General features: G+C 38.4%; 1 protein-coding gene across 5 annotated transcripts in view; it reads right to left on the bottom strand.

The window, feature by feature from the left end:
• Dis3l2 (DIS3 like 3'-5' exoribonuclease 2) overlaps positions 1–14,942 on the bottom strand; it is a 329,266-nt gene that overhangs the window by 301,993 nt on the left and 12,331 nt on the right. The window contains exon 1 of one of the 5 annotated variants that reach the window (XM_048428886.3): positions 4,448–4,597. The exons of the other annotated variants lie outside the window; for them this stretch is intronic. The gene's annotated coding sequence lies outside the window, so the exon portion shown is untranslated. Of the gene's footprint in view, positions 1–4,447; positions 4,598–14,942 lie in introns of those variants that run through there. 5 annotated transcript variants of the gene reach the window in all.

The following is a 14,942-nucleotide window of genomic DNA, read 5'->3' as shown; positions in this document are numbered from 1 at the left end:
TAGGTCAGTATTGTTAATCTATTTTTCTGTAGGGATCTGGAAATTTATCTAACGTCTGTATAAGGGCATAGGTGATCCAAGACTCTCATGCTATCTGGTTTTTTGCTGTGCTGAGTGAGGACTGAAGTTCAGGGTTTGTGCATGTCACACATGTACCATGGAGTTACATGCCCAGCTGCTTCATTTGCAAATATCTTTAAGAACACTATGTTTCTGCAGTGATGGAAATTTGCTTATCTGTGCTGTCCATTATGACAGCCACTAATCATGTCTTTTAAACAAGTGTGAACATTTGAATGTAGTCTTTGTTCCCATGAGATGCTTTGGCAGGATTCAGAATTCTAGACTATCAATGAGATTCAGAACTTAAGATGCCATTCTGTTGTCTTATAAACTCCCATGTTTCTGTCAAGAAGTCAGCTGTTAGTCTCTTAATTCTTTTGAAAGCATGCTGTTCCCCATCCCTGGCACTTTGAAAACTTTTTATCTTTGGTATTCTGCAGACCTACCATAATATTCAAGAAATGGACTTCTTTTCATATTACTTGGGGGTCAGTAAAATTTCTTGAATCTGTTGCTTGATAATTTTCATCACTTTGGGAAAAGTTTTCATTACCCTCTTTTTGGATATTAATTCTATCTATTTCAACTCTATCTAGGACTCCAATTATAAACTTGATTTCCTGATTATCTCTGCCTCCCTCAAGCTCTCCAGTGTTTCCCATCCTCTTCTGTGAGTTTACCACTTCACTGCCTCTCTCTCTTCAGCTCTATTTAATCTTCTACTAAGCCCATTCATTCATATCCTAACTTCAATTACATTTTTAAGACTAATATTTTCACTTCATTTTTAAGGGTTTTTTTACATTTATTTATTTTATGAAGGGATGAGAATATGGCGTGGCACTGTACGGAGGTCAGAGGACAACTCATGGGAGTCAGTTCTCTCTTCCCGCCATGATTCTGACGATCACACTTGGGTTATCAGGTTTAGCAGCAATTGTCTTTACCCACTGAAACATCTTACCTACCCCACTTTTTAAATTTTAACATCACTACTAAAAATGTTAAAGCTTGCCTTTTATCTTTTCAAATAAGGTAAGCACAGACACACTAAAGTCAGCTCCTAAAATCTGCAATATCAGAAGTCCCTGTCGATACAGTAAGCTCTGTTGCTTCTACTTCATTTTGTTCATGTTATTTGATCATATTCTAAACAGGACATGCTTATAATATTTTCTGTATAAGAATTAGGTGCCTACACTAAAATTATCATATTCCAAATAAGATTCAAATTTGTTTCAGTCAAGTACCCAAGGAAAGGGCATTATAGCTGCATTCATGGTAGAATCACAACCCCTAGTCCTCTAACTCTAAGAGGCTATCAATGCACTGCTTGGTTTTTCAGCAAATATTCACTGGAGTAAAACAGCCCCAAATAGCAGTCTCATTTCTCCATTTTTATCCTTTTAGGTAACCTCTCCTATCATGTCTCAAGTATATTTTGAATAGATGTAAGAATAGGAAGCCTGGTTTTTCTAGATGATGTCTAAAGGAAGATTTATCTTCAACTATTTTCTGTGCCATAACTGAAAATGCAAGCATCAAACTCGCTATTGTCAATCTCAGTATCTTAACTCCCAATTCCTCCTACATAGACAGACTCTTCTCCACACACGTGTTGTCCTCGCTCTCCTATACTAGACGCAAAAATGCCCTGCATATGTAAACCTAATTTCCTGTTCGTTCATCTTCATCCTCTGTCTACTCTCGAATGTCACAACTATCTCTCTCTTCATAGATGCCTTCCCAACAGCTCACACTTAAAACCTGGGCTTGGACCTGCTCCCCACATACCCATTTCAAGCTGCTAGCAACTGCCGTGTCTCTCATTCTCATCCCCGACAGTTGAACAATACAGTCTCGAGTCACAACCTCTACATCCCCCTTCACATGCTCTTTACTCTTTGTTGGAACATGATTTTTGTATCCATCACTATAACAAAACAAAGCTTTTGGAATTGCTGGGGAGTAAAATATTCATTACTTAAATGCTAACATAGACTCAAACTTTGGGAAAGGTTTTTATTCTAAGGTTGGGTGGGGGTGTTTTTTGTTGTTTGTTTTGGCTTTGTTGTTTAATGTGGATGCAGGTTACCCTTTGAGTACAAATGCTTCACCCTTGGCCTCCAATGTCCATCAGTCTCCTGACTCTTCAGTTTGACTCTCTAGTTCTCAGGTTTCCTGCTGAGTCCTCTTCCTTCATTTACCTCTGAGATTTCTACCACACACAAAAGGTTCTAGTCCTAAGGTTGTCTCACTTCTCTCTCAGAGCATTAAATATCTCTCTCTAACCCTGCTCTCCAAAGCTCTCTGATTTTCCAACTTCCTGCTGAGTAATACTGGCAACACTAAGAATGTGACATGTTTCTAATTCAATTTATTATTCTACTCAAACTAAATTTTCCACCTGTGTACTGCATCCAGATTAATGACATCATTATCATCCTTCAGCAGCAAACAGTAGTTGTCTCATTGTTTCCCTCCATTACCGTATTACCAAATTCTGTCTACTCTAATTTCACAATGTTCCTAAATAGATTTCTTCCTTTCCAGCTAGATTTTAACTGTCTGAATTCAGGTTATTGCATTAGTGAGGCATAAAGATGACAGAAGTTTCCTAATAGATCTCTCAATCACTAACCTCTCCTTCTACAATCCATGTTTTAACTAAAACATGAAAGCTATTTCTAGGACGGGTCTTTCAAACCCTTCACACTTCCTCACTGACTGCAACTGTGCACCCTAACATACTTTTCCAGTCTCACTTCTCAGAGCTTTTCAATATCACACCAGATGAACTCCTAATGAAAGAGCTCATTCACACTCGACATCAAAGCCTAAAAGTGACTTTAAAATAAGTTAGGTTATAAATACGAACTCTGGGGACTGGGGGCAGAAACAACTATCCATAAATTCTAAAGAATAAAGAGAGAGAGACAGACTGTCTGGCAGCACCAATCTGTTAAAGCATCTGGTACTACAGTGGCACTGCAGAAGACAGCACAACTGAACACAAAAACCTTTTAGTCTCTAGGAAGTGTAGTGGCATTTCAATTGTATTTTAATAAATAACGACTGCCTGAAGATCTGGAACTAAAACAGTCCCACTGGTCAGCCTTACAGACCAGGTTATGGTAGCACACACCTTTAATCTCAGTAGCCATAATGACAAACACTTTTAATCCCAGTAACCACACTAGTTGCCATAGAAACTGGGCAGTGCATGCCTTTAATGACAGTGGTGCATGCCTTTAATCCCAGCCCTAGAGAGAATTATAAAATGGAAGGAAACAGCTCTCAACAGACAGTCTCATTCTGAGATTTCAGGAGGCAGGATCACCATTTCAGACTGAGGTCGAGGTAAGAGCAAGTAGCTGATTGCTTTGCTTTTCGGATCTTCAGACTGAACCCCAATTTCTGACCCTGAGTTTTTATTAATCGTGCTTCAAGGAACATCACCTTAGCCTCTGTTGAACCCGTAACTTTGTATATGTAGGAAAAACTCAAGGTGAACCAAGATTTAAGCCATCTCTTATAGAAGACAAGATGACCTAAAGCTAAAGCAGGGCAGGGTATTTGGACACCACCAATACAATTAAAACACCAGGCTCTCAAGAAAAACTAAAAAGAATTCAGAGTCACACAAGATAGTACTAACTATATTTAATATACAATCCAAGCCAGGCACAGTGGCGTGTACCTATAGTCCCAGCTACTTAGGAGACTGAGAATACCTTCAACCAAGAAGCTCAAGAGTAGTCTGGGAAAAACAATAAGATCCTGTCTCTTAAAAAAATAAAAATAAAAACACCACAATCTAAAAATACATGACATACATAGAACCCAGAAGATATGATCCATTCTAATGGGGAAAAGTTAACACAGTTACTCTCAAATAACTCAGAGCTTATGAAACAAATAGCCACATTTATAAACAATGATCTTCAACAAAAATGCCAAAAAGACACAACAGGAAAAGGATAGTCTCTAATAAACAGTACTAGGAAAATAGAATCCCATGTACATAGCATGAAGTTAGGACTCTTAAGAACTCGACTCAAAATTATTACAGACTTAAGTTAGACTTGGAAGTATAATAATACCATGTGTAGAAAGCAAAGGAGTATAGCTCTGTGACACTGACCTGGGGCAAAGTTTTGGCTTCTGCTGCTGTTCTTTTTGAGTTACAAATCCTAAAGCACAGTTAGCAAGAGCAAAAGAACAAAACTACAGACTATTACATCAAACTCACGAATCTCTACACAGCAAAGGAAGCAACTTGCAATCTGAAGATTCAAGCTGTGGAGCTGGAAAATGCATTTGCAAACCATTCACCTTATCAGGCATAAATATTCAAAGTCTATATGGAACTGAATCAACTTACTTCATAGCACAGAAAAAAGGTACACGGTTTTTAAAGTACAGCAGGATCTGAATAGACATTTCTCAAAGGCAGACACGGAGCAGTCCAGCAAGTGTATGAACATCATTGTCACCAAGGAAACACAATGAAAACTGCCATGAAAAATCATCCCACAGCTGTTGGATTGGCTGTAAGCAGAATGACAAAGGGTAACTAGTGTTGGTAAAAGATAAAAAAGATAATTATACAACTAATAGAAACATGAATTATTAGTCATTTAGGAAAGTAATATGGAAGCTTCTCAATTTTTTAAAAAATAGAACTATGATATCCTATGAGCCAGCAATTCTACTTCTACACACATACCCAAAGAAAATGAAACCACCACGTATAAAAGACATCTACACTCCCATGGACACTGTTGCTATATTGCCAAAATCAAAATATGGAATCAGCCTAAGCACCCATTAGTACACAAATAGTAAAGAGAATGTAGGATAGATACAATGGAATGTTATAGGGGCTTTAAAGCAGGGGTAGGAGGATCCTGTCAGTTGTGATAACATGGATGAACCTAGAGGACACTGTGCTAAATAAAACAGCACAGAAAGATAAATTTCCTGTTATTTCACTTATACAAGGAATCTAAAAGAGTTGAACTTCCAAAAGTAGCAAATCAAATCATGGTCACTAGGGACTAAAGAAGTGGGAAGTACAAAGGAGACATGGTCAGAGGATACAAGATTTCAATTAAATCAAAGCTCTAAGTTCAAGAGTTCTGTTCTATGCCAATAATATGTTGCCTATTTGAAAATTGATGATTTTCAGACTAAATCATTACAAGAAAATAGGTATGTACGATAATACACAGATGATTCACTAATACCACCATGGATGCAAATATCAAAACATTATATTTATAGCATAAATTATGTACATTTTTTTACTTGTCAGTTTAAAAAAGTAAATCCCTAGAGGCAGCAGAGAGAAGTCAGGGTTTAGATTACATACTGACTCAAGTATTCTTTTTATTTTCTGTTTGTTTTTTGAGAGACGGTCTTACTATATAGCCCAAGCTGATTTGGAATGTGTAATATTGCTACCTCAGCCTCCAGAGTGCTAATACAAGTGTGCCTTATCTTGCCCGGCTTCAAGAAGATTCTGAGCATAACCTTTAGCTAAAGTAAAAGGATGAAAACAAAAAAGTAGTATACATAAACGCTAAATTCCAGTTACTAGATTTTTTTTTCGCAACTAGTGTAAAACAGAGGCATACTAGCAATTCTAAGATAGTCTCTATAGTCTAGGAATGAACAAGTAAGTAAAAATTTGTGGATAATAAAAATTAGGTTTGTCAATGCTGAAGAAAGAAATTATAAATATAGAAAGTATAAAAAATAAAAATACCAATAGAATTAGACATAATATAACTTGATGGTTTAAAAGTTATAGAAATAGAAACATGTCTATAGATACATAAAAACATACAAGTTATGTATGCATATATTCTTCTATTGCCTGTATCTGTAGTATTAATCACTCTATGGCTATAATAAGATAACATGACCAAAGCAATTTATAAAAAAATGATTTTTACTGGTTTTGTGGTTCTGGAGAGTTACAGTCTATACTGGAGGAGTGAAGGCATAATGATAGTAAGCTAAGAGTTTACATCGTGATCTACAAGCAAGAAGCAGAGAGCAGAAATGGCACAAGTCTTTTGAAACCTCAAAGTCTGCCCCCATTGACACACCTCCAAAAGGGCTACACCATCTAATGTTTCACAAATAGTTTTACCAACAGGAAACAAATATTCAAACACATGTGCCTGTGGGAGTCATTCTCATCCAAACTATCAAATCTATGGATTGAGAGCCTAGAATCAATGATGACCAACAGCGATGACTTTAGTTAGTACCCATATCTAACATATTAACAGGAACCATCTCTTTAGGAAAATGGCAATTCTAAGACTGGAGTAAGAAAGCACAAATATGACAGACTGGGGCTGGGAATAAAGCTGAATTTCACTTGGTAGAAAAATTGCTTCTCCTTGTACCATTCTTTTTTATCGTGTGTGTGTGTGTGTGTGTGTGTGTGTGTGTGTGTGTGTGTTACACTTGTGTCACACCAGATGTGTAGAGATGAGAGGACAACTTACAGAAGTTAGTTCTCTCCTTCTACCATATGGGTCCAAGGGATTGAACTCCGGTCATCAGGCTTAGCACAAAGTGCTTTTGCCACTGTGACATTTTATCAGCCCCTAATCTTAAATCTTTCCTGTAGGCCTACAAATTCTTTCCTCCTTCCTGCCACAACTATAGCAAGTCTTACACTTACAGGAAGTTTAAGTAAAATAAACCCTTTCCTCCTCTTGGCCAGGCTGGCCTCGAACTTAACAGAGATCCGCCAGCCTCTGCCTCCCAAGTGCTGGAATTAAAGGCATGCGCCACCACTGCCTGGCGTGGTCCTCCTGCTTCTATACACACACGTTTACATTCATACATGTGTGCATACACACATACTCATGCACATACACGTGTGCACATAAAAGAAAAAGATTTAAGGCCTTTAAACTATAAACTGGATGAAGCAGGTATACCATAGGAACAATCCCAACTTCATGGTGTGATAGAGAAACAGGTACCTAATGAAAGCTGAAAAATAACTCATTACCAGCCATAGGCATCATTTCAGTAGTAATCACTGCCATCATCTAAAAAGAAAGAGGACTGCAAAGCCTGCCTACACGGACAGTTTTACAAGACAATCTGGAAAAACTATGTGACTTCCATAACCTACAATCTGCTGAACAAAATGGCTAAAACATACAAGAATTGAAATTAGTTTTCCCTAGGTTCATATCATGTCAAATAAAATGCCAGTGTTTGTCAAAATGTTCTTTAAATTTGACACAAACTATTACTATCAAGCTGGCTTCTGTGAGGCAGTAACAACAAAAGTTGGTTTTGTTAAGGTCAGCCTTATCATTACTTTGTCCTTGCTAAAGTGTTGCTATAATAACTGTAACACTCTCAGGGCTGCCACTAAAAACATCTGGAAATTCCTACTCAGCCCCATTCTGGCCTACAACATAAGGTCTATATCATGTCTTGGATAGCATTCCTAGAAGAAGACATACAAAGTCACAAACAACTACACCTCAAAATACGCAAAGTCAGAGGAAAAAAATCTAGTATCAGTCAAGAAACAAGGGGAATGCAGGACACAAAATTCTGAACAATAAACAGCCTAAGGAGCTAAGTTCAGACTTACAGTAAGATGTGAGCAGCTTATGGCCCCCAAGCCAACCTGGTCTGTCCAGCTTGTAGGGATGGACCTGAGAGGCCCAGCAAAACCAACCCTGAATCTAGCTCCAATTTCTGTGAAGACATTATTTTCTACATTTACACTTTTCAATGTGAGCTTGGAAGATGGTGACCCTATGGTTGGCAGCTTTTCCACATCTCCCAGATAAAAACTACCACTGAGATTAAAGGGACCAAACTCTGTGGGGCCCTGAGACAGGGACTAGAAGCTGCTAAGCCTGCTAACTGCTTTCAAGGACTGCTAAATGCTTCAAGAACACTGGTTTTGTGGTGAGCTTTAAGTCTATTATAAATGTCCAATGTTTTCCCTGTAAAAGAGCAAAGCCCTGAAACTTCTGGGAGTGTACTATTCAAGGCTTTGACTGGAGATAGACAGACTGCAGGACTATTCAAGGCTTTAAACAGAGGTAGATAGAGTTAGGGACCATCAGCGTAGCAGCCTCTGCTTTGAAACTGGCTAGACTGACCTCAAGGCAGCCCAGCTACTTTAGATACTTTATCTCTCTGAGAACATGCCAACTGCCAGGAACACTGCAGCTAAAGCCACGGCTCTGGTTCCAGGAGGCCTTGCTCCAGTCACAACTGCTCCAGATAGTCTGCACCAGCCTTGGAAGGCACATTCCAGTCAAGGCAAGATTTCATAACCTGTAGATAAGCTTGAAGCTACTCTCACTCAAGTTACTCCTCAGTTACTCAGCAAGAAGTAAGTAAACATGCAATGTGGAACTTGTGACTGACTAGTCCCTAAACAGGATCTATGATTGCTGGAACTGGACACTACACTATTGGACACTACACTATGATTGGTGCAAACACATCTTTCATTTATTTACATGCTACACATACATGCCCTCCCATACGCACCCTCCCTACTATATAACCAGACTATACAGCTGACTCTGAAATCAACTAAGAGACATCTTTTGAGGTTTCTCCCAATGGTTTTTCCTTGTGGCTTTTATAGTAGAAACATCAGGCTAAATTGACTGTACAAAGAGGAGATGGCATTGGCAAGAATGCAGATAACTTACAGAAAACAAATGAGGACTAAAACTCTACAGGGAGCAAGGGCAGTTGACTGGCATGAAGGGTGCAGACTAGGCATCTTAACAGGGTCTCCTTAACTCCCCAAGCTCAGAGTTCATTTAAAATACTCACTACTTCCTGTAGTAACATAAAACACTAATCAGATGCAAACAGGTTGTTAGCTCCACTTAAAAGAGATAAAATAGCTAATGATCACAAAATGGATGGAAACTCTCAAAGTAACACTTGTCTATTCCAACATAAAAAAATTAAAACATCAGTTTCTGGAAGGCTAAACATTGCTACTATGAGCTAATGAAGACTACACAGCTCAGCAGTTAAGAGACCCTGAGAGTCAAAATACCAGTCAAATCCAGTCTCTTTTCTCTTAGGAGTTGAGACTTGGACAAAGCATCTCACCATTCTTCACCTTGGTTCCATCACCTAAATGAGCCAATAGGAATAAAATTAAGCTGTACTGAGTAGTCCATAAGATAATATACTATACTAAAATGGAAAGAAAGAAAAGATACAAAAAGAGACCGTAGTATCAGCTGATAAAAGTGTAGGAGACAACGGATCTGACAGAAGTACTATCCGTGTTAAATTAAACTGATCATGTCTGTGCCTATGTAAGAAAATGTCTTACAAACACTCACTGAAATATTTGGAGGTAATGGTTTATGCAGTTTACTCTCAAGTATTTAAGGGGGGAAACTGTATTGTGTGTGTGTGCATAAAGAAAGGCACACAGAGCAAAAACAGAGAATAAATGTTGACCACAGGAGAATCCAAATGCATCCATGTGCACTTTGAGCATTTATACCAGAGAAATGAATAATTATGTTTGCACATGAATGCTCAGAGCAGCTTCATTCAAATAGGCAAAAGCAGAACAACCCTTCAACAGAATGATCATGTGGCACAATACTACTCATCAATAAAAAGGTATGAACTACTGATACACACAACTGGAATGAAGCTCAAAGGAATGATACCAAGAAAAACAAATCCCACTCTGTGATTCCATTTATGTAGCACCCCTGAAACGGCAAAAGTATAGAAAAGAGTTGAGTGGTGCCCAGGCTAGGGAGGGCAGACATGGCTAAGGCTATTAAAGGGCAATATGAGTGACCTTGGTGGCAGATTCTTCTGCATCTCTAGTGTGGTAATGATCACACAAACCCACAGATGTACAGTTCACACACACACTAGTGAGTACAAGTGAAACTGGGAAAACACCAATAGAGAGCACCAACACATGGTAAAACAGGAAGAGAGCAGCTGAGATGTCCTGGCTATGATAATCTACTACAGTCTCTATTGTGTTTTACAACTGTGACTGTCCAGGCAGCAAGATGTCTCTGACAATTCTAGAGTTTTGGAAGTTGCTTATAATGTACTTCCTTTTTACTTAGTTAATATTATACCCTTCTGGAGTCTTTGATGGAGATGAAGAATAGATAGTTACAATTATAGTTTTCCTTAGTTATGATAAAAGATAAAGTAGATATAAATATTGTAACTGTAATTCTTCATTGATACCTGTTTTTTATATGTAATTTTACTATGTTAAAATTAAAAACTCCCTTTTCATTTAGACAGAAATGGGGATGTGATGTGGGATTCCTCTCTTTATGCTGTGATTACCATTAATGAATAAAGAAAACTGCTTTGAGCCTATAGCAGGGCAGAACATAGCTAGGCAGGGAAAACTAAACTGAATGCTGGGAGAAAGAAGGCGAAGTCAGAGAGATGTCATGGAGCCTTCGCCAGAGACAGATGCCAGATGGAAACTTGCCGATAAGTCACAGCCATGTGGCAATACACAGATTAATAGAAATGGGTTCAATTAAGATATAAGAGGTAGCCAATAAGAAGCTAGAACTGATAGGCCAAGCAGTGATTTCTGTGTGGTTATTTTGGGGCTGAGCAGCCAGGAACGAACAAGTAGTCTACAACAACAGTGTCTGATTCTACAAACATTTCAAAACTAAAGGTTAAACACGAACTTTAAGAAGAAAAAAGGTTGTCAGGTGTGGCGGCACATGCCTTCAATCCCAGCATTGGAGAGGCAGAGGCAAGTGGCTCTCCATGAGTTCAAGATCTGCCTGGTCTACCTAGTGAGTTTCAGGAAAGCAAGGACTACGTAGAGTAGTGGTTCTCAACCTTCCTAATGCTGTGACTCTTTAATATGGTTCCTCATGTTATGGTGACCCCAACCATAAAATTATTTCATTGCTACTTCATGACTGTAATTTGTAACTATTGTGAATCATAATATAAACATATTTTCTTTTCCAATGGTCTTTTGGGGGTTGCAACTTACAGATTGAGAACCATTAAGCAGGAAAAAAAAGTTAAAACAAAAAATAGTATAAATAATGATTGGACTAAAGGCAGTCCAATCAGCTTAGGACAGGAGAAGGCTACCAACAGTTATGGTGCTTATTATTCAATGACATTCTAAAGGAGTTACCCATTGCTACATAAAAGGCAACATAAACAGCATTAAAAATAATCAATTACAAATGAAATCACTGTCTACTTGGGAAATCAAACACAATCACCAGGAAAATGATTTCAGTTGTTCAGTAGTGTCCAAATACAAATAGCTTTTAAATTATATACAAGGGATTTTTGTGATGAAACTCTGGAAATTCAAAAACTTTATAGTGGTCAATTAGAAAACTCAAGAACTCTATTAGTATTTTCTACCTTTTAAATCCTTGCATAGCTCACATACAGCATGTTTCCACTGACTGTAACAACTATCTCTAGCAAGGGTCTCCGAAATAGCATTCTCCAGTACTCCTGCATAAGGACATCTTCACTTTTCACGGATTTCCAGTTTCCATCTCTACTTCTTCCTTTGCTTGAGAAGTTAGAGTCTAGAAGGGAAATTCAAAAAAAGGTTCCCATTCTCTCAAAGCCTTAAGCATAGTCTTCATACTTGGGGTACTGGTTCCAAGACCCTCATGTATACCAAAATCCAAAACCAATACCCTAGGGTAATAGCTGCATCTATGCCCATCTGTCTATGTACTTCAAACTATCTTGGACGGGGAAAAGATGGCTCAGTCAATAAAGTACTCACCTTACAAGCACAAAGACTGAGTTCAACCCCCAGAACCCAAGTAAAAACACCAGACATACTGGGTGGCATTTGCAATCCCATCACGGGAGGCACAGACAGAGGATCCTCCCGTGAACACTGAACAGTCAGCCTAGCCTAATTGGTGAGTTCCAGGCCAATAAGAGTCTCTATCCCAAAGGAGATGGATGGTCTCCCTAAGCATGATACTGGAGGTTCTTGTCTTGCCACTACTACACAACCATGAACATATGTACACATGCACAGAGAGAGAAATACATGCATACATGTATGGGAAATAATTATCTTTATATTCATATAATTTGAAGTATGATGCAAATCCTATGTAAAAAGTATATTGACTGCAGAGTAAATGAGTAAACACCTGTTCAGTGCAGATGTAAATCTAATGATTTTGATCGTCTGTCAGTTGAATCACTATGTACAGACCCCTTGGATACAGAGGACAATTGGTCTTTAAACAAGCCTAAGTCAATTCTCAGAGGTGAGAATCTAAGGTTTCTTCCTTAGCTCAGAATCTTTATTCTTTTCCTGGAGCTTAGAATGCTTTTCATCAACTCTAAGAGACTCTTACAGGGTATTCTTCCTCAGGTCTCAGAAACATCTATCTTTGTAAGGCTTCTCTCTCTGATAAATTTCAGGTTCTCAGTCAATGAAGATCAGTGTATAGCAGAACCCCATTTAATAGTCAAGAGTCACTCACATTAGCCCCAGTTTGAAACAACAGTGGTTTCTAAACCACTGCCACCCAGACCTACTCTGTTCCCTCAGGTAGCTGTACTGTCTACAGAAGCAAGGAAAGTACTATGATTGTGACCTTGACTATCTCCCAAAGAGTCATGGGTTAAAGGCACTGAGCAGTAGCAGAATTTTTAAGAAGTGGGGCTCTGACAAAGGTTTTATGTTATTGGTGACAAGGCCAGGTTATGGAATCCTGGCCTCTTTCCCTTTCTTCCCTTTGCTCTCTGGTCATGGCATATGCAATTTAGGTTTGCCATATGCTCCCACCATGATGTGATACCTCATCAGAGGCCCAAAGCAACAGGGTTAGTTCATCATAGACTGGACCTCCAAAATAGTAAGCAAAAATAAGTTAGTCATCTCGGATATTTTATTATAGTGACAGCTGACTAACATATGTTGAATGAAGTCCTAAACCTAAAGAATCTTGGCATGTGACCTTACTTGGTTTCTGCAGAAGTAATTAGTTAAGATGATGTCAAATAAGAGTGTGGCATACCCAATGATTATTGCTTTGTAAAAAGGAAAAAATTTGAACACAGACACACTCCCAGAGATAGCATCAAGTGAAGGGGTGAAGACAAACATTAGATGATGTGTCTAAAAGCCAAAGAATGTCAAAGATTGCCAGCAACCTCCTGAAGCTAGGAGAGGGAGATGGAACAGATGCTTCACAGCCTTCAGGAGTCAATTCTGCCAACACCTGGATGTCAGGCTTCTAGCTTCAAGGGCTTTGAACAGTAAATTTCTGTTGTGTAAGCCTTCAGTAGTACACTGGGCCTCCATATCCACAGGTTCTACCTTGGTGGATTCAGCCAACACAGACTGAAAGAATCAAGAAAAATATGTTAAATATGCATAAACTTTTTCCTTGTCATTTTCCCCTAAACAATATAAGGATTTTGTTTGATATTACAACTAACCTAGAGGTGGTTAGTGACATCCACTTCTAGATAGTACATATCAAAGAGGATATGCAAAGGTCACACACAAATACACTGTTCCATATAATGGACTTAAGCATCAGTAGAATCATCCGGGTTCCTGCAGCTACAGAAACTGAGAGAGGGATGAAAAGGTGGCTCAGAAGTTAAGAACACTGCTGCTCTTGCAGAGTATCTGAGCACCCACATCGTGGCTCATAGCTATCCATAACTCCATTTCTAGAGGACCCATCAGCCCCTTCTGACATTCATGAGCATCAAACATGCAAGTGGTAAACATACATACACACAAGCAAACCCACACATATATAAATAATCTAGAATGGAAAAGAAAACTAGAGACAATTATGTTTTGTTGTAACTGTATCCTGTAGACCAGGAAATTAATCTAACACCATTACCAGGCTCAGGAGATCCAGTGAAAACTTCTCTCTCAACAACTTCTCCAAAATGACAAGAAAATCTAAATATATAGGATTTAAAATAGTCTATAGCAAGGCCTCATTATTAAAAACAGACTAAAGTCTAAATAGTAAAAGAACTACTCTTTTGGATTAGCTTTTAAATAATCTTACCAATGGTCACTATAATAAAATATATACATATATATATATATATAAGAAGATGCTTAAACAGACAATAAACTAATGCAAATTTTTGTGTGTTGAAGGTGGAGCTTCAACAGATAAAAGATTTCTCACTAAGTGATACTAAACAATAGCTATATCAGTGAGAAAAATGAATTTGATTTTTAGCTACTGCCCTACTTCCCACCAAACCTGATAGTGACCAGGAAGAAAAGCAACAGATTTAACTGCAAAAGACTAAATTAGTTAAGTATTGAATACATGGTCTACCATAAACAAATGCAAAGGCAAATATTTTTTTTCCTGTCTTAAACTATTCCAAAGCACAGAAGATGATGAAAAAGTTGGGGCTGGGAAGATATTCTATCAATAAAATGTACATCACGCAAGCATGAGGACCTGAGTTCCAATCCCATGTGAGAAACAAAAAAAGCTAGCTTCAGCTGCATGCATCTTAACCCTAGTGGAGTGGCAGAGATGTAATGATCACCCCCCCCCCCCAAGAGGGAGAGACCGTGCCTCAAATGATAAGGTAGAATAGATGAAGAGATGGCTCTGCGGTAAAGAGCGCTGGCCCTCTTCTGAAGGACCTAGGTTTGGTTCCCAGTACCCATGTGGTGGGTCACAAAACCATCTAGAACTCCAGTTATAGAGGATCTGACACCCTTTTCTAGCCTTTGCAGGCACTGCACACACCTGGTACATAAACATACACTCAGGCAAACAATCATCCATAAAAAATAAAACTAAAAAAAAATCTCCTAAAAATACATA

The sequence above is a fragment of the Myodes glareolus genome, chromosome 1 (assembly GCF_982192425.1).
Source record: "Myodes glareolus chromosome 1, mMyoGla1.1, whole genome shotgun sequence".
In the NCBI taxonomy this organism is placed as follows: domain Eukaryota; kingdom Metazoa; phylum Chordata; class Mammalia; order Rodentia; family Cricetidae; genus Myodes; species Myodes glareolus.
This window is presented reverse-complemented; position numbering and strand designations above follow the sequence as displayed.